We start from the raw sequence: 21,048 nt of genomic DNA on the forward strand, positions 1-21,048 counted from the left end.
GGGGGTCGCGAGGTGAAACTTGGCCGTTTCCTCCCGTCTCCGTCCTGACTCTGCCACTGCAGTCAGCGGCAGCCAATCTCACTGTAAAATTATTGAGGGTATTTTAATTCCGTCTTTGCGACTACAAGAAGATGGGCGTTTTTGACACATCATTGGTCTGTTACATCAGCGGCCTGCAATGATTGCAGTTTGATTGGTTTGTGAATCGAAAAACAGTTTATTACAAAACCCGTTGAGTTTTAAGGTTCCGAACCTTACAGGATCTTTTTGTTGTCCGTCTCCCTCTCTGTCTCTCTGTCCGGCTGTTAAAAACACTTTTTTTCAGGACTGGGTAGAAGTATCACGTTGAAATTTATGCCGCATATTGTGGTTTATGGTCCACTGGCGCTGTAAAACATTGAAACTTCTAAGTCAGTGCAATTAGAACATACGGCCCTTTATGTTACAGTTTTGATATTCGCAAACTCACTCATCAAGACATAAGGGGTACTTCCCATTGGCCTAGAATCATAACATTTGGCAAAAAGGATGGCTTCACGTACAGCCAAACAATAAAAAAAAGAAAAAAAAGAGAAATCCCCGAAACTGTAAATTTGTATTTATATCACATGGAAAATGAATTATTTGTCATTTGTTGTCAGACTGTCTGTGTGTCCGTCGGTCTGTAAAGACCCGTATTTCTCAGGAACGGAGACATATCAAGTTGAAATTTATGTCACATACAAAGGTTTATGGTCCCTTAGCGGTATAGTAAACGTTAGCTTTTAAGTTAGTGCAGTCAGAGGATACTGCCATTTATGTCACGTATTTGGATACTGGCAAATTTGCAGATCGAACCCTATAGGTTAACCAACTGCGACAAAGTTGCGTATACGAACAGTGATCCAATACTGTCAAATGTTTTTTATTCCAGTCTTTGATCACAATATCAATTATTTTGGCGATGATAGGTTTCAGTCCGTAATGACCATCCTCAGATCTGTCATTACGGACTGAAACCGGTCATCGTCAAAAGAACTGATATTGTGATCAAAGACTGGAATAAAATACATTTTGCCGGCCGGGGTGGCCGAGCGGTTCTGGGCGCTCAAACGCCATATCTAACTGATAATTCCTTCATATATTGACGCGAGTCGTGGCTGGGAAAACAAGTATTGCCTTTTATTCAGTGCCAAACAGATGGCCTAACCTAAAAATCATTAATATGATTTTAAGAGCAAATGAGGATTGACAGAACAACAACATTAACGATACGTTCATTTTCCCTCCATCGATCGCAGCTTTCATTATCTGTTGCCCATCTTCAGATCTGCGTAATATAAATATAAACATAGAGTTAAAACTCCACTGCGATTTATTTTTATATTTAACAGCTCTGAACATGGACGACACTTCCCGGTTCAAATGGCTCTGAGCACTATGGGACTTAACATCTGAGGTCATCAATCCCCTAGAACTTAGAAATACTTAAACCTAACTAACGCAAGGACATCACACACAGCCGGCCGGGGTGGCCGAGCGGTTCTAGGCGCTACAGTCTGGAACCACGCGACCGCTGCGGTCGCAGGTTCGAACCCTGCCTCGGGCATGGATGTGTGTGATGTCTTTAGGTTAGTTAGGTTTAAGTAGTTCTAAGTTCTAGGGGACTGATGACCTCAGACGTTAAGTCCCATAGTGCTCAGAGGCATTTGAACTATTTTGAACATCACACATATCCATGCCCGTGGCAGGATTCGAACCTGCGACCGTAGCGGTCGCGTGGTTCCAGACTGTAGCGCCTAGAACCGCTTAACCACCCCGGCCGGCAATGCCCTTTGTGATACTATCCGAAATTAACAGGACCACTATTCCGTCGGTAACTATTATCCGCCCTGCCACCATGCAGTCAATCACATTTTAACATTTATGGCACACATTTTGCGAATGAACCTTAAAAAGAGGCTGTCTATCGAACATTTTAAGCCAATAGAAAAGTTATGCTATAAAAATTTCTACACTGATTTACCATCTTCGTTATGTTACTGTATATTTATGTAATGTACAATAGAAATAAATGAGTAGTGATGGAGCTGGATATCTAAATAGAAGTAGATGAGGGTGTAGGGGGCGGTTGGGTGGCAAATTTGAGTGAACAGTAAATGAAAACTAGAGAGGTGGAGAATGAGGTGGAGGAAAAGAGAAAGGAGCAAGAAGTGAAACGAAATGACTTCGTCGTCGACGGGCCGCTAGGCACTAATGTCCCATCTGCTGACTTCTCTGTCATGGCTCTCCGACTTGTAGCTAACCCTCTTCGTGTATGTAAGTTGTTCATAGAGTACCAGGAAGAGATTACCGTACTCCCCTGGCCTCCAAATCCCCCGGTTTTAAACCCAGTCCAGAATCTTTGGCACCATTTCAATCTGGCTGTTCAAGCCACGGATCCCCAACTGAGGAAACTAGCGCAGCACACTTTCCTGAAGGCACCTCTAGAGTTATGGATGGCGTTCCATCCAAGATGACATGCTGCATCCTCCCTACCAAGCTGGATCACCACCTCTGATGACCTGGTTGTCGACGGGACGCCAGGGGGCGCTGAAGCTCCTTCTGGTGCCTTCTCTACCAAAGGAGATTACCGTACGTACTCCCCTGGCCTTCAAATCCTCCGGTTTTAAACCCAGGCTAGAATCTTTGGCACCATTTCAATCTGGCTGTTCAAGCCATAGATCCCCAACTGAGGAAACTAGCGCAGCACACTTTCCTGAAGGCACCTCTAGAGTTATGGATGGCGTTCCATCCAACAAGATGACATGCTGCATCCTCCCTACCAAGCTGGAACTCCACCTCTGATCACTTGGTTGTCGACGGGTCGCCAGGGGCGCTAAAGCTCCTTCTGGTGACTTCTCTGCCGAGGTTGTCAGACCTATAGCTTCTCCTCTCTGTGAAAGTGCGTGGTTTGAAAAGCGCTAGGAAGAGTCTGTCGTACTCCCCTGGCGACATAAATGCCCGGATTTAAACCCAATAGAGAATCTGTGGGACCACCTCGACTGAGATGTTCGCGACATGGATCCTCAACCGATAAACCTCAAGCAGCTGACGCGGCTCCACGTCCCTGTCTTACCTGCCGGTACCGTTTCTGGTCATTTCTCTGCCACGGCTGTCAGACTCATATTTAGCCTCTCCGCGTGTGATCGCCGACGGCGCGCCAGTATTCGCGACACGTGGACCCTGGGACAAGCGGGCAGGCTGCGTTATTCATGCGCGCCAGCTGCGGCGCACATTAAACAAACATCGCGTCGCCGTCAGTCGCGTCTGCCCACGGCTTCCTCCGCTTCGCGGCCGTCCCTCCTACCTGCCGAGTAATTTCTTGTCAGCCGGTAAAAACTCAATCCCGCACTCCTGCCCTGCGTTCGACGCGTCCGCCGGAGACAGGGCAGATTTATCCGAGCTCGATGTGGGTCGCCGCTGCCACACTGCCTTTCCACGGCGCGCTATCCGGGACATGAAGTCAGAGCATACGACGATTTCAGAGTCAACATTCGACCTGGATCTTAGATCAGGTTGTGTGTCTGCTTCAGTCAACCGATGACCGACATAAAATACATGCATGCTGAAATCAAATAAATTCTGAGATCGGCTGCTATCTGGTATTGAAATGAATTTATTGAAGACAAGTGAAATATTATGCCGCACCGGCACTCTGATCCGAATTTCTCGCTTTACGCGAGCGGTCGCCTCAAGCGCTTCGGCTATCCGAGCGCGCTTTCCGTCCGACACAAATTCCCAACTTACATAAAATACATACATGCTGAAATCAAATGAATTCTGAGATCGGCTGCTATGTGGTATTGAAATGAATTTATTGAAGACAAGTGAAATATTATGCCGCACCGGCACTCTAATCCGAATTTCTCGCTTTACGCGAGCGGTCGCCTTAAGCGCTCCGGCTATCCGAGCACGCTTTCCGTCCGACACAAATTCCCAACTTGCCGCACAGTACTTACGTAGCACCTGCTGTCCACCATACTCATTGCTCGCCGCATCGTGCTGAATTACTGCAGCAGTAGACAGGGGCGCTACGTATGTAGTGTGGGGTACGTGCCCTATGAGGAAGGCTGGCCCCGGAGCGTACGTCACAAAGGTACGCCTGCGCTCGCTTACCCCCTGAGCCCAGCCTTTCTACACCTGTTAACTCATAACTAGGTTTTTGCGTACAAACGAGAATTGAATCTCCTACTGGAATCCGCTATTGTGGAGTCTTAACTGTTAATTGTCCTACAATGATCGGAAGTCCATAGGCTTACAAATAATTTGTTACTGCTGTGCTGGGGTACAATAAAATTGAAATCATGCCAAAAGGATTATGAGTTGCATAACGCACCTCGTCTTGTATGAAATGAGGACTGTTAAGCAGAGGAGACCAAATGCCACAATGAAGCCGCTACACCATTTACATGGAGATCTTAAATCAAATTTTGTAGTAGTACTTTTAATCAGCAAGACTTCATAACAGCAGCTTCCAGTAGAAGATGCAGTTCTCGTTCGTACGTACACGTCCAGCTGCAAGTTAACAGGTCTGGAGAGCTGAGCGAGGGAGCGAGTTCAGGCCTACCTTGGCGAAGTACGCGCCGCGACCTGTCTTTCTCGTGGGCCTCGTGTGCGGCAGGTTGGGAAATGAAATGTGATGATCGTTGTGTCGGACGGAAAGCGTGCTCGGATAGCCGAAGCGATTGAGGCAACCGCTCGCGTAAAGCGGATAATTCCGGTTAGAGTGCCGATGCAGCATAATATTTCGCTTCTCGCCAATGAATTCATTACAACGCCCAATAGCAGCCGATGTTATAATTTATTTTATTTCATCATGTGTAGGTACGGCTATGGGATCAAGAGCAGTGTCTGTTTTTTCAGACATGTCCGAAAGAACATACACCGTACATATATTATGTAAAAAGATAGTCTAATTACACGGCTGGCTTGAGAAGACGTAAAAAAACTCATATTACTTTACATTGTGGCTGTGCATGTTTCGATCCCACAGCCATCATCAGGTGTCACATTTACATTTCCAGCCCAAGATAGCGGGAGACTAAGTGATACTGCTACACGTCAATACTTAGTGATTTCGAAATCCAGGATTTTTTGACTATTTTCGTTGACTAAATCTTATCGGGAAGTCAGTCAAGTTGTGGAGTTTTTTCTCTCAAGGTTTCGACGAATTTCCTACATGTCATCTTCAGATGCCTGTACGTGAATAGCAAATTATTGAATCATATCTTTTAACACAAGTAACGTGTTTTTATTCTTAGTTGCAATTCACATGAAGAGAAATATTTGTTAAGAAAACGCACGAGACTGCTCAGCCTTTGGCTCGGGGTTCCATCCTTACTACTGTCCCATGTCCTTTTTCATTTTTATTTCAGTTCAACTAGACGAAAATCACCTATTGCGACTGGTTAAAGTATACCGTGCATGGCAAAGTGGTGTTACCGAGAATCGGCGCCGAAGTGACGGTGGGGCACCACGAGCCATGGATGACAGGGGCGGATGACGGCTACGGAAGTATGTAGGGGCGATTTTGCTACGGTCTGATTGGCTAATTTCAATACCAATTAAGTCCGAAACGACGCAGGTATCGAATTTTTTTCTCAGCAATTATTTCTCATCACAGCCTACCCAAGAACTCGATTACAATCATTTCAAAAAATATGGTTCAAATGGCTCTGAGCGCTATGGCACTTACCATCTGACGTCATCAGTCCCCTAGAACTTAGAACTACTTAAACCTAAGGACATCACACACATCCATGCCCGAGGCAGCATTCGAACCTGCGACCGTAGCAGTCGCGCGGTTCCATTCTCAAGCGCCTAGAACCGCTCGGCCACAAGGCCAGCAGCTTTTCAGATTTTATCCCTTTTTTTCACTTTTCCAATGCGCATAAAACATAGAATTACGAGAAACACGGGAAAGTTTCGTCTAGCGAGAATTGAACGAACAACCTTAGTGTTTTGACCAGAACGCTACGCACGGAGTTTCAGCAAAGCTGTTGTAAATATTTATATAGGAACGATAAAAATCTTAGAGTATTTTTTTAGATACCAGCGCTCTGAAATTTTTAAAGGTTGATTTTTGTCAGTCTATTTTGTAAAGTGCATCGTACTTCATTTGGAAATTAATGCCATGCTGCTATAAGTATGATGGTATGTTCGAAAGCCATCCACGTCGCCGGTGCACTGCGCAGGTTGAAGCTTAGAGCCGCCTCCAGTGAGGGGCCGTATGTGCAGCCGACTGGAGTCGGCAGCTTACATTGTGCGCTCTGTAGGCGCCGTGTTCAATGTTGTTCTTGCTGTAGCCAAGACGTGCTCACGCGAGGCGATCGCTCCATCGCTGTCACGCGAGAGACGTGCGGCGAACATTACAGTCGGCAGAGGCCGTATATCGCGGCGAAGTCTCGCTCCGTCAAATCCCGGCGCCCGTCTTTCTCCTGTCTGGCGGGACGTCTCCATTGGACAGCCGCCCGCCGGGAGGGCGTGGCCGCTTCCGTGCGTCGTCACGCAAAAAGCACCAACTTGGGTTCAGCCCTCCTTACTCCGCAAGCCCAGCGTCCACCCGGTGTGGAGACTACGTCACGTTTAGTCGGCAATCTGATGCCGTCTGGATTCAGCACGAAGTGCTCAGCTTACAAGACTGGAAATTAAACGGCTTCTATAACAATGTATATGTGCTTTAAATGCGAACATTTTAGGTTAGACTTTACCGTGACTGTTATTGACATTAAATGACACAACAAGTTTACTGTTACAAGTCACCGTTTTATTTATTTCCACGACGCGTTTCAAAGGTTTAAACCTCCATCATCGGGTGGATTTACATTATTTAGTATGACATTTGTATTTGTGTTGTGTTACGATTTTTTGGAGGATCTTGCGGCACTTCCTAGTGGAGAAACAAGACCATATTTCAGAACATGGTTTTGGATTTCTTCTGACAAAAAATTAAACTGATATCTAATGGTAAACATAAAATAAGTAAAATAGAGTACCTCCAGTGGTCGATCAACGCCAAGCCGAATAATTTTCTCCATAAGGGCAGACGTGGGCTAATGCATTTCTGACTTGCTGGCCGCGGTGAACGAACGGTTCTGGGCACTTCAGTCGGGAACCGCGCGACTACTACGGTCGCAGGTTCGAATCCTGCCTCGGGCATGGATGTATGCGTTGAACTTAGTTAGGTTTAAGTAGTTCTAATTTCTAGGGGACTGATGACCTCAGATGTTAAGTCCCATAGTGCTCAGAGCCATTTGAATCATGTTTAATAGTGTAGCCTCATAGTCTGGACCGTCTCCAAGAGTTTTTACGTCACATGAAATCCATACATGAAAACATAAAGTTTACCATGGAGATAGAGAAAGATGGTTGTTTGCCATTTTTAGACGCCTTAGTGCGACGTAAGAGTGATGGCACACTTGGTCACTCGGTGTACAGAAAGCCCACTCATACAGAACTGTATCTACAAGCGGCTAGTTGCCACCATCCAGCACAAACAATGGGCGTTCTCAAAACCTTGATCCACCTTGCCCATACTATCTCTGACTCCGACACTCTTCAAGCTGAACTGGAACGCCTGCAAAAAGTATTTCTGAAGAATGGCTTTTCAACTAGGCACGTGAACAGAGTGATGCAGACCTACAAACGACGGAACAAGGAAGAGGAAGAGGCCTTCAGGTCGACTGCTTATCTACCATTTATTGGGAATATTTCTTCACAGATAGGCAGAATATTGAGAAAGTGTCAAGTGAGAGTCACCTTCCAAAATTTCATCACTGGTGGGATCCGTTAAAGTCGACCTGGGACTGCGTAAATCAGGTGTTTACAAAATTCCGTGTGAATGCGGCAAATCTTATATAGGGCAAACAACACGAACTTTGCAGGAACGCATTGTGAAACATCAGCGGCATACTCGCCTTCTTCAACGCACCAAGTCCGCAATCGCCGAGCATTGTATTTCCACAGACCATTCCATGAATTACAACGACACAAAAGTTTTGGCCCATACATCAAACTTTTGGCGCTCGATTATCAATGAATCTGTGGAAATAAGATTGTCTCACAACGAGACTCTCATCAATCGAGATAGCGGTTATCAGCTAAACTCTGCTTGGAATCCTGTTATAGAGAAACTTGGTAGTCGACGTAGTTATCTGCATAAAGATGAAAATCGACCTGATATCGATACGCCAAGCTTTCAGCGTGGAGGGGGCGAGGCGCAGCGCACGGAGTTGTTATGAACGCGCATGCGCCATGTCACCTCACAAGGAAACCTTCCCACCGCACCCCCCTCAGATTTAGTTATAAGTTGCCACAGTGGATAGGCCTTGATAAACTGAACACAGATCAATTGAGAAAACAGGAAGAAGTTGTGTGGAACTGTGAAAAAATAAGCAAAATATACAAACTTAGTAGTCCATGCGCAAGATAGGCAACATCAAGGATACACTGAACCCAGGAGCGCCGTGGTCCCGTGGTTAGCGTGAGCAGCTGCGGAACGAGAGGTCCTTCGTTCACATCTTCCTTCGACCGAAAACTTTAATTTTTTATTTTCAGACAATTACCAAAGTTCAGGCACTCGCACATAATCAACTTCGCTCTCCAAAATTCCAGGACATGTTCAGATTTGCTTGGACATATGCAGGATTTGACGGTCTACACACGGAAAAATTTGAAAACGTTAAAAACATGTTTTGACAGAGCGCTGGGAAAAGTGTGCGACTGTGAAACTGTTGGATTCGTTTGTTGCAGTTTATGTGACAAACTCTTATGTTTTCATCACTTTTTTGGGAGTAATTATCACATCCACAAGAAAACCTAAATCGGGCACATGACGTCACCAGTGTCGTATAGAATATATCAGACGTGTTTTCCTGTGGAGGAAGCGGTTGACCTATGACCTTGCGATCAAATGTTTTCGGTTCCCATTGGAGAGGCACGTCCTTTCGTCTACTAATCGCACGGTTTTGCGGTGCGGACGCAAAACACAGACACTAAACTTATTACAGTGAACAGAGTCGTCAATGAACGAATGGACAGATCATAACTTTGCGAAAATAAAGAAAAACTTTTCGCACAAGGGGAGACTTGAACCAAGGACCTCTCGTTCCGCATTCGGGAGGACGACGGTTCAATCCCGTCTCCGGCCATCCTGATTTAGGTTTTCCGTGATTTCCCTAAATCGCTTCAGGCAAATGCCGGGATGGTTCCTTTGAAAGGGCACGGCCGAATTCCTTCCCCATCCTTCCCTAACACGAGCTTGCGCTCCGTCTCTAATGACCTCGTTGTCGACGGGACGTTAAACACTAATATCCTCCTCCTCCTCTCGTTCCGCAGCTGCTCACGCTAACCACGGGACCACGGCGCTCCTGAACTCAAATTATCCATGATGTTGCCTATCTTCGCATGGACTACTCAGTTTGTATATTTTGCTTATTTTTTTCATAGTTCCACACAACTTCTTCCTGTTTTCTCGATTGATCTGTGTTCAGTTTCTGAAGGCCTATCCACTGTGCCAACTTGTAACTAAATCTGAGGGGGGTGCGATGGGGAGGTTCCCTTGTCAGTATGGCTTTAAATAGCAGAGCTCAGAGCATACTCGCCAGTATTACTACAGTGGCACTCACCTGTAGATGGCCAGAACACTCTGCGCCAAAATTTCGTGGCAGGGCGTTACTGACATCCGGCAGTTCTCCCGTGTTTTTATGGAACCATTTGAATCATTTCGGACTTGTTCAACTGGTAAAGCTCTTTCTCTTGAGTAAACTATACAGTTTTTCTGCGATTGTAATTGTTTGCTTATCTGGACATGTACATCACATCTACAGATTTCTGACTCATATGGATAATTCCTTCATGATGCGTCGTTTTTCTGCGTTAGAGTGTGTTATTAAATATATTGTATAGCATAGTCTCGTCTCTTGGTGTCTTGTCTCTTTACCCTGACACCTCCCCAACTTATGTCGTCGGGCCGGCACTACCTCCCCCACCCCCTCACCCGTTTTCCTCATTCCCCCTTGACGTCTCTCCCCCTCCCCCGCACACACGCACACACACACACACACACACACACACACACACACACACAACTGAAAGGACCATGTCTTCTCCAGAGACGAGTCTGCCCAATGAATAACTCGACGGCCATGTTTATTGTCAGGCAGTCGCTGCCGCAGTGACTCACTGCGCAGTGGATATCTGTGTGCAGGTTACGGAGAGGTGGTGATGACTTCTGAGACACACGAGAGGAAGAAGCTTCCCCAGCGGAAGGTCTGCCCTCTGTCGCCCTGGAGGACCGTCCACCCGCCCTCGGCAGACGCCGGATCGCCCCCTGACAAACGTAGTGGAAGGGCAGATACTGCTAGGAGGAAGTGTGTGGCCGTCTCGAGGCGATAAACGTCAGACGTGGCTGCCGGCGAGATTCATGTAGCGGCGTCCAGTCCGTGGAAAACGAATTATCACCCTTCTCCCTTGACCTTCCATGCGAGCGACCATCGGCCAAGTACATATCGCAGACGTTAGCTCACACCCATCTCACCTTCATATACAAGCTCTGTCGCAGTCCCTTTCACACACACACACACACACACACACACACACACACACGCACACACACACACTTTTTCTGTCGACTGTGGAGAAGACTTTATCAGACGAAGCCCTACACAGTGATATTGTCGCATTCAGCGAGCATGTAACACAGCCCTTGTAATGGACTGTTTTTTACCTCAAAGGTTGGCACCAGTTTTAATTTTTTACAGAAATTTTGAACATGTGACATTTCAATGTGACGATCTGTCCGTAACGGAAGAGAAATCAATTAGGACTGTGGACCTCTGATAGACAATCGATCAGAACACATTTGCTAATGCTGGACGTGATTATTCGAGATAGATTAATTAACACGTATTGACTATAACGACCAGCAAGATCACGAATAAGCAAAGGAAAGAACGGAAGAATTGTTGCTAGACCAATAAACAAACATAGAGCACAAGAACCATGTGGAGCACTAAACTATGCATGTATTTGTCTGAACATGTCAGGCACCGAAATGTAGACAAAGGTGCATCGTAGTGGGTGTAAAGGGTACAACTGCATATTGTTTACTAGTGATACCTTAACATATACACGGATCTGTGTGATGGTTGTGTTTTCTCTGCGGCGAATAGTCTTCCCACAAATGTGTCGGGAACTTTACGGACAGGCCGCTGTGGCCGAGCGGTTATAGGCGCTTCAGTCCGGAACGGCGCGACTGCTACGGTCGCAGGTTCGAACCCTGCCTCGAGCATGGATGTGTGTGACTATCTGGGGGACTGATGACCTCAGATGTTAAGTCCCACAGTGCTCAGAGCCATTTGAACCAATTTGAACCTTACGGCCTGATGTTATGTGCATGATCGTAACTGCACCACTAAGTGGACCGCACCTGTCAGCGTAGAGTGACCGTTCTGCTTCCACGCATCCACACTTCAACACCTGACCTGCTGCCCAGGGGAAAAGAAGCGTTAATGGCTTGCTCTTGCCACGCATATTTGGAGGTGCTAACCAACCCAAAAATATACGACTTGTAATAGCTGTAGTTATTAGTCTACAAATAACGTAAATACTGAAACTTCCTGGCAGATTAAAACTGTGTGCCCGACCGAGACTCGAACTCGGGACCTTTGCCTTTCGCAGGAGAGCTTCTATAAAGTTTGGAAGGTAGGAGACGAAGTACTGGCAGACGTGAAGCTGTGAGTACCGGGCGTGAGTCGTGCTTGGGCAGCTCAGTTGGTAGAGCACTTGCCCGCGAAAGGCAAAGGTCCTGAGTTCGAGTCTCAGTCGGGCACACAGTTTTAATCTGCCAGGAAGTTTCATATGAGCGCACACTCCGCTGCAGAGTGAAAATCTCATTCTGGAAACATCCCCCAGGCTGTGGCTAAGCCATGTCTCCGCAATATCCTTTGTTTCAGGAGTGCTAGTTCTGCAAGGTTCGCAGGAGAGCTTCTGTAAAGTTTGGAAGGTAGGAGACGAGGTACTGGCAGAAGTGAAGCTGTGAGTACCGGGCGTGAGTCGTGCATCGGTAGCTCAGTTGGTAGAGCACTTGCCCGCGAAAGGCAAAGGTCCCGAGTTCGAGTCTCGGTCGGGCACACAGTTTTAATCTGCCAGGAAGTTTCATATCAGCGCACACTCCGCTGCAGAGTGAAAATCTCATTCTGGAAACGTAAATACTATTGTGATCTTGTACAGTGCACTGCCCTCAGTCACCGAAAGAAACATCCACACTTATACCTGTTACAGCCTGTATGTATGTGCAACTTAACCTGCTTATCGGTGCTTGATAAGTTCAAATGAAAACATACACATACGCACATACATTCGTCGGAAGTTCGGTGGTCGTATACAGACATTACTATCATCATTCAAAGCGAGGGAGAACTGTAAGATGTGCTGAATATAATAAAGTCTGGCGATTGGGCACTTTTCGTGAGGACTAACCAAAGAAAGATGACACTAACGAGGAGAAGCAAAAATGAAATTGTCGGTAAGTATAACATCAAAACTGAGGACCGCGAAGTACACGAAGTGAAGGAATTCCGCAGCTCTAGAAGCAAAATGAGACGCAACGGACGATGCAAGGAGGACATAAAATGAGGCTAGCGCAAACAAAGAGGTCGTTCCTGATGAAAAAAGGTCTACTAAAATAAGCATGGAACATGATTTTGGGGATTAAATTGTTGGGAATATACGTTTCCAGCACGACATTGTATGGTAGTGAATCATGGACTGTGGTAAAACCAGGAAAGAAGAGAAGCGAAAGAGGGCTGACAACAAATGAGAAGATTCTCCTCAGAGTGAGCAAGGACAGGACTGTTTGCTTAACAGTAAGAAGAAGCGACAGGATGGTGACATATGCCTTCAGGCTTCCTAGTACTTGAGGGAGCTGTAGAGGATAAAAGTGGGGACAGATATTGGAATATATTCAACAAATAAGTAAGGACGTTGAGTGCAAATGTTATGCTGAAATGAAGAGGTCGACAGAGGAAAGTCGTGGTCAGACTGTATCAAACCAATCAGAAAACTGATAACAAGAAAGGTGGTTATGACTAAAGTCCAGATATTCGCAGAGTTCATCTTTGGTCTATAATTGTCGTATGACAGCGAAATTTGGTAAACATTCTGATCCGCTAAAGAGGAACCGATTTACGCTGGTAGAAACATTAGTTCCAGTTTTGGCCACTGGGTGCAAATCTTGTGCTGTGAACACAAGAAAGACCTATATAAATATTTCCATACGTAATGGACTATGAACGGAATGTGGCCAGAACAAGTAAAATAAGTGAGAAAGGCACAATTCTAATTTTACTGTAAATTGCCTGCTGCACAATGTTTTCAACATGAACACCGGAGACAACGAGATGCTGCATCTGTAAAACGACGTGATCAACAGCTGGTCGCAGCAATTTGGTGGAATCTGAGCGACCTCTTCCTGTAGAATGGCCTTAGTATCAGGTAGAAAGCGAAAGTGTCCCAGGTAAACACTTTCTTTTAGCTACCTCAGAGCCAAAACTCACATGAATTCAGATCAGAGGACCTCGCAGGCAATGCATCTGGAAAACATCTGGAGATGACACGGTCGTAGAAGTTACGATAAACACATGTTCCACTAGGTGAGCGCCATGAGGTGTTGCCCCATCTTCCATGAAAATAGTGGCTTCATTACAGTTGCTCCCCTTCAAAGCAGGAATCACAGGCTGTACAAGGAAGTCTCGCAGACATCACGGTGTACCTGACAGGCCCTCTGGTATATTCGATTCAAAGAAAAAGAGGCCGAGAGTAAAGATGCTTGTGGATCCACAACACACAATCCTATAAGGGGAGTGCAGTGACTCCTCATGTACAACAAGCGGTTTAACAGTGCCTCAAATTCGGCAGTTTTTTGTATTCACTGCGTCCTGCAGTGTGAAGTGTCCCTTGTCACTCCACAGAATACTGCCCGGCCACATATCATCAAGTTCGATACGTGTCAGAAAGCGAAGAACAAATTCAGAACCTTGCTGCAGATAGTGAGGTTCAGTTGTTGCATCGTCCTGATCTTCTACGCGTACCAGTGTAAAACAGATCGCGAAACTTTACGTACCGTTGACCATGGGCTGGACAATTCTCACCGAGTGAGGTGGTGCGGTGATTAACACGCAGGATTCGCATTCGGGAGGACGACGGTTCAAAGCCGCATCCGGCCATCCAGATTTCGGTTTTCCGTGATTTCCCTACATCGATCCAGGCAAATACCGAGATGGAGCCTTTGAACGGGCACGGCCGATTTCCTTCCCGATCCTTGACATCATCCGAGCTCATGCTGCATCTCTAATGACCTCGACGCCGATGGGACGATAAAACCAAACCGGTCGCTGTGGCCGAGTGGTTCTAGGCTCTTCAGTCCAGAACCACGCTGCTGCTACGGTCGCAGGCTCGAATCCTGCCTCCGGCATGGATGCGTGTGATGTCCTTAGGTTAGTTAGGTTTAGGTAGTTCTAAGTCTAGGGGGCTGATGACCTCAGCTGTTAAGTCTCATAGTGCTTAGAGCCATTTGAACCATTTTTGATAAAACCAATTTTTCTTCCTACCTGGATAATTCTCGTTACAATACGCTGGACACGTGTTGCATGATGAGAGACAGGAACAGCAATCTCGTCAGTAACTTCGTTCGGGATATGACGCCTTTGTCTTCCAGTTGCCACACCAAGTACAGGTGCGTTTCCGAATTGCATTATCTCTTTTTTTTTTCACCATTTAGTGACATTAGACCTCTACACAGATCATTATGTCGGCGCTGTTCTCTCAATGCAGCATTGTGATTGCTGCGGTTCACACAAAACAGTTTCACTAAGATCTCACGGTATCTCCTCTCGATATCCATACTGCTCACTTACGTTATGCCATGTCAAATGACAGTGAGGACATCGCACCGTCATCCAAGTAGTGTAGATCGACAGATCTGCTCTTGGTGGCCAAAATTGGAAGTAATTTTTTTCCATCGCAAATCGGTTTCGCATTAACGCATTAGCACATCAACCAAGTTACACTGCCATTCGATAATTACGGCCCACACTGGGCCTCTGTGAGAATCTGCATTTTAATTATAACCACCTGGCACTTAAATGGGAAGCAGCGGCTCCAGGTATGCTCATCAGTTAATGGCGGGGAGAGCGGTATGCTGCCCCGACGAACTTCCATACCGCATCTACACTCGTGCTCATAAATTAAGGGTAATGCTGACACATGATGAAACAACGCTCTGGTGGGCTGTCTGCGGGTTTAAATCACCTCGGGGTGTGACCATGCGGTGCATTTGACTACGGTCGTCGTACGGTGGCGCTGACAGCAGTCCACATACGCGGAGGGATGTTGGTGCACGTCAGAGTACGGTGCAGCGAGTAAGTGTGCAGACGTTTTGAGACGTGCTAATGTTGACTGTGTGTTGAAAATGGCTCAAAGAACGCATATTGATGACGTTATGAGGGGTAGAATACTAGGGCGACTGGAGGCTGGTCAAACACAGCAGGTCGTAGCACGGACCCTCCGTGTGCCACAAAGTGTGAACTCAAGGTTATGGCAACGATTCCAGCAGAGAGGAAACGTGTCCAGGCGCTACAGTACGGGACGTCCACAGTGTACAACACCACAAGAAGACCCATATCTCACCATCAGTGCCCGAAGACGGCCACTGAGTACTGCAGGTAGCCTTGCTCGGGACCTTACCGCAGCTACTGCAACAGTTGCCTCCAGACACGCAGTCTACAGACGACTGAACAGACACGGTTTATTCGCCCAGAGACCTGCAATGTGCATTCCTCTGACCCCTGGTCACAGGAGAGCCCGTAGAGCCTGGTGTCATGAACACAGTTCGTGGTCATTGGAACAGTGGTCCCAGGTTATGTTCACGGACGAGTCCAGGTATAGTCTGATCAGTGATTCTCGTCGAGTTTTCATCTGACGTGAACTAGGAACCAGATACCAACCCCTTAAAGTCCTTGAAATGGACATGTATGGAGGTGGTGATTTGACGATGTGGGGTGGGATTATGATTGGTGCACGTACACCCCTGCATGTCTTTGACAGAGAAACTGTAACAGGTCAGGTATACCGGGACGTCATTTTGCACCAGTATGTCCGCCTATTCAGGGGGCAGTGAGGTCCCACCTTAGATAGATGACATGGCACGGTCCCACGGAGCTGCCATCGTGGAGGAGTACCTTGAAGCTGAAGATATCAGGCGAACTGAGTGGCCTGTCCGTTTTCCAGACCTAAACCCCATAGAGTACGTCTGAGATGCCCTCGGTCGACGTATCGCTGCACGTCTTCAGACCTCTACGACACTTCAGGAGCTCCGAGAGGCACTGGTGCAAGAATGGGAGGCTGTACCCCAACAGCTGCTCGACCACCTGATCCAGAGTATGCCAACCCGTTGTGCGGGCTGTGTACGTGTGCATGGTGATCATATCCCATATTGATGTCGGGGTACATGCGCAGGAAACAGTGGTGTTTCGTAGCACATGTGTTTTGGGACGGTTTTCTCAGCTCATCACCATTACCGTAGACTTACAGATCTGTGTCGTGTGTGTGTTCCCTATGTGCCTATGCTATTAGCGCCAGTTTCGTGAAGTGTCACGTTGTGTGGCACCACATTTTGCAATTATCCTTAATTTATGAGCATGAGTGTGGATGACACCACTGGCAAAGGGTGACCCGGTGGTCGGTCAGAGAAGATTATCCCGTCCGTGGCCAGAATTTTATAATAGAATTTAGTATCTCGAAGCAAAGTACGCGAAACATCCCGGTTCGGTCATCTAGGAACCTCAATCTCTTTGTTAGTGTCGGGCACCGAGAATGTTTATGAAAATTGGGAGTGAACGGCTGGCTGAATTCCTGTGAAGCTCGGTATTAGCGTGGCGGCGGCTATAGTGAGGGTAGGATACAGTGCGAGGGACCGCGAGGCTGGCCCCAGGGGTGCGGACACCGAAGTTCGCGCAGAATGCGGCCGATAAATGGCGCCGAATGACGAACGGTTCGCCACCGAGAGCGGCGCGCCGCTCGGTATGCAGAGTACGCCAGGCGTCCCGGCGCCGCCCGCGGGCGCCCCTGGCGGCCGTCGTCGGAACTGTAGGACCACACGATACAGTAGCTAGCCGAAGCACACGGCAAACACCACTGTGTCACGATCCTATGGCGACAAATCATAAAAAGTGCCACGCTTACTGCTGTGGGATCTGCCTTAGAGACGGCCTTTCTGACATCAGGGAGTAGTTGGTCTGCGTTTTGTTGAGGTCTTCAGTCCGAAGTTCATAGTCCTGCAGTATTTTAGAAAAGACGACAAATTCGCTCTATCACTAACTTAAAAAAAAAAAATTATTTCACAAACGCGCTTCCGGCTAATATGCAGAATACTTGTTTACTTTGATCACACTTTCTAGTTGAAAATGGTTCAAACGGCTCTGAGCACTATGGGACTTAACTTCTGAGGTCATCAGTCCCCTGGAACTTAGAACTACTTAAACCTAACTAACCTAAGTACACCACACATATCCATGCCCGAGGCAGGATTCGAATCTGCGACGTTAGGGGTCCCGCGGTTCCAGACTGAAGCGCCTAGAACCACACCGGCCGGCGAAGTCCATGTAAACCTGCTTAGGGTGCTCTATCTGTCTCACGAGTTTCTCCCTTCTGCTCACAGGCGATTCATTATTCGCCCCATGGCTTGTGTGCTGTCGCTGGTGCTGTACTCAGCAGTTCACTCCTAATACGATCTGTCAGTCTGCAGGCACTTGCCAGCGCCCCCAAAGCCTATCCTTGCAACAGGCAAGACAAACTCTATTGCTGTTTTATAGCCGCCGGCCGATGTAGCCGAATGGTTCTAGGCGCTTCTGTCGGGAACCGCGCTGCTGCTATGGTCACAGGTTCGAATCCTGCCTCGGGCATGGCTGTATGCGATGTGCTTAGGTTAGGTAGGTTTAAGTAGTTCTAAATTCTAGGGGACTGATGACCTTAGATGTTAAGTCCGTTAGTGCTTAGAGCCGTTTGAACCATTTTTGCTGTTTTATGAACGTCGTGTCATGTGCACTAGGTATACTAGGGGCGTTCAATAAATAACGCCACGCATTTTTCTCTCGGCAAAATTCGGTTGAAAAATGCAGAATTTCCTGTGGGACATTGTGTAATATTCCCACTTCAGCCGCAAAGTTGCATGAAGTTCCGCCATATGCAGGTTTCGAAATGGTGTCTGTATCGGAGGTGGGTTCTAAGTAGAGAGCTGTCATTAGGTTTCTTTTGACGGAAAACCAAGACATCGCAGATGTTCATAAGCGCTTGTAGAACGTATAAGGAGATCTGGCAGTGAACAAAACCTCGGTGAGTCGTTGGGCGAGGCGTCTGTCATCACTGCAACAAGTTCGGGCAAACTTGTCCGATCTTCTGCGTGCTGGCCCCCCTCACACATGTGTGGCTCAGCCGCGCTGCTGCTACGGTCGCAGGTTCGAATCGTGCCTCGGGCGTGGATGTGTGTGATGTCCTTAGGTTAGTTAGGTTTAAGTAGTTCTAAGTCTAGGGGACTGATGACCTCAGATGTTAAGTCCCATAGTGCTTAGAGCCATTTGAACCAAGCTGTGACTCTTGCAGTGTTGGACGTGCGGTCACCCTCGTTCGAAGTGATCGACGGATCGGAATCAAACACCTCGCTGCTCGGCTGGACGTCGCTTTTGGTGGTGCTGATACACCCATCCACCAGTTGGGTACTGGAAGATGTGTGCTCACCGGATTCCTCGCTGCCCAGGGGTAGATTGCAAAGAGCAACAAAGGGTCATCTGCGCGGAATTCCTTGCGCGTTAAGAGGCTGATCGTGGCAATTTTTTTTGCCGAAAATCGTCACAGACGATGACACATGAGTTCATCACTTCGAATTGGAATAAAATCGGCGGTCCATGGTGTGGCGCCACACCAGTTCTCTAAATGGCTCTGAGCACTATCGGACTTAACATCTGAGGTCATCAGTCCCCTAGAACTTGGAACTACTTAAACCTAACTAACCTAAGGACATCACACACATCCATGCCCGAGGCAGGATTCGAACCTGCGACCGCAGCAGCAGCGTGGTTCCGGATTGAAGTGCCTAGAACCGCTCGGCCACTCCGAATAAAAAGCTGAAAGTCGCACAGTGAGCCAGTAAGGTCATGGCGACGGTTTTGTGGGACTCTGAAGGGGTTATTCGGTTGATGTCCCTCTCATCGTGCAACAATTAATTCTGAAGTGTACTGGGGTACCCTCAGGAAACTGAAGAAACGACGTCGGCAACTGGCCGACTAAAATGCAAATGAAGTTCTTTTCTCCATGACAGCGCAAGGCCTCACACTTGCCTGCGCATCCGAGTGGAGCTCACAAAACTTAACTGGACTGTTTTTCTCAACCACCCTCAGTCCGGATCTCGCACCTTCCGACTTCCATCTGGTTGGCCCAACCACGGATGTACTCTGCGGGTAGCAGTACGTGGATCAGTGGGAGTTCATTGATGCGGCAATACCTTGGTTCCTACTTCGACCACTAGAGTGGTACTCTGCGGGCATACAGGCATTTCCAGAAAGGTGGCGTAAGGCCTCCGCATCGAACGGAGATTAAGTTGAAAAGTCGGTGGTACTTTGGGGGCAGCCACCTCCAATTGTATAAAGCGTGGGTGGTGACCAGGATGTAGCTATGTCTGTTGGCCGAAAAATAATTAATGACAAGAATTGCGCCTGCTAGAATGGAGAGATATCTTATCTTTATTTCTGACGAAACGTGCACCAGCAATACAAGTCCAAGTAATCCGTGTACTGAGCCTAGTCGAATACAATAGCAAATATCACACTGCAATGGCTCCGCTATAAACTCCACGAAAGGCTAGCAATAGACAATTGACAATAGACAGCAGTTAGACTGGGATGAGGTGTACCGTGAACCTGATGCCAATTTAAAATATAATTTATTTCATGACATTTTTGTAAATGCATTTGAAAACTGCTTCCCCAAGAAAATAGTTAAATATACTCGTAAGAAACCTTGTAACAAACCATGGCTTACTAAGGGTATAAAAATATCTTGTAACCGGAAAAGGGAAATGTATCTGACGGCAAGAAAGAGTAGTGACCCAGAAACTATCAAAAATTATAAAAACTACTGTGTTATATTAAGAAAAGTTATTAAAAAATCCAGGAGTATGTGTATCATGTCTGAAATCAGCAACTCTGATAATAAAATTAAAGCAATTTGGAATATTATTAAAAGAGAAACAGGTCAACCAAGAGCAGAGGAAGACAGTATTACCATCAAATTGAATGAAAACTTCACGAACAAAAAGTCAGAAGTTGAAAATATTTTTAATAATCATTTTCTAAATGATGTGGATATAGTAGGATCCAGGTGTTCATTAGAAGATGCTAGGCTGTTAATGGAAGAGGCCATACCTATGCAATTTGATACAATTGAAATCTCACCCACTTCTCCCTCTGAAATCAGGAAAATAATAAACTTACTTAAAAGCAAAAACTCACATGGAATTGATGGCATTTCCAGCAAAATACTAAAAGCTTGTTCTCAACAGATAAGTAAGATTCTCAGCCACCTGTGTAATAGCTCTCTGGAACAGGGCATTTTCCCTGATAGACTGAAATATGCTATTGTTATACCTTTGCATAAAAAGGGGGATAGATCTGATGTCAACAATTACCGTCCAATCTCCCTTCTAACAGCTTTATCCAAAATTTTTGAGAAAGTAATGTATTCAAGAGTAGCTTCACATATCTGTAAAAATGAAGTACTAACAAAATGTCAGTTTGGTTTCCAGAAAGGTTTTTCAACAGAAAATGCCATATATGCTTTCACCAGTCAAATTTTGAATGATCTGAATAACCGAACACCACCCATTGGGATTTTTTGTGATCTCTCAGAGGCTTTTGATTGTGTAAATCATGAAATTCTGCTAGACAAGCTCAAGTATTGTGGCATGAGTGGGACAGT

Source organism: Schistocerca piceifrons, chromosome 10, assembly GCF_021461385.2.
Source record: "Schistocerca piceifrons isolate TAMUIC-IGC-003096 chromosome 10, iqSchPice1.1, whole genome shotgun sequence".
Lineage (NCBI taxonomy): Eukaryota > Metazoa > Arthropoda > Insecta > Orthoptera > Acrididae > Schistocerca > Schistocerca piceifrons.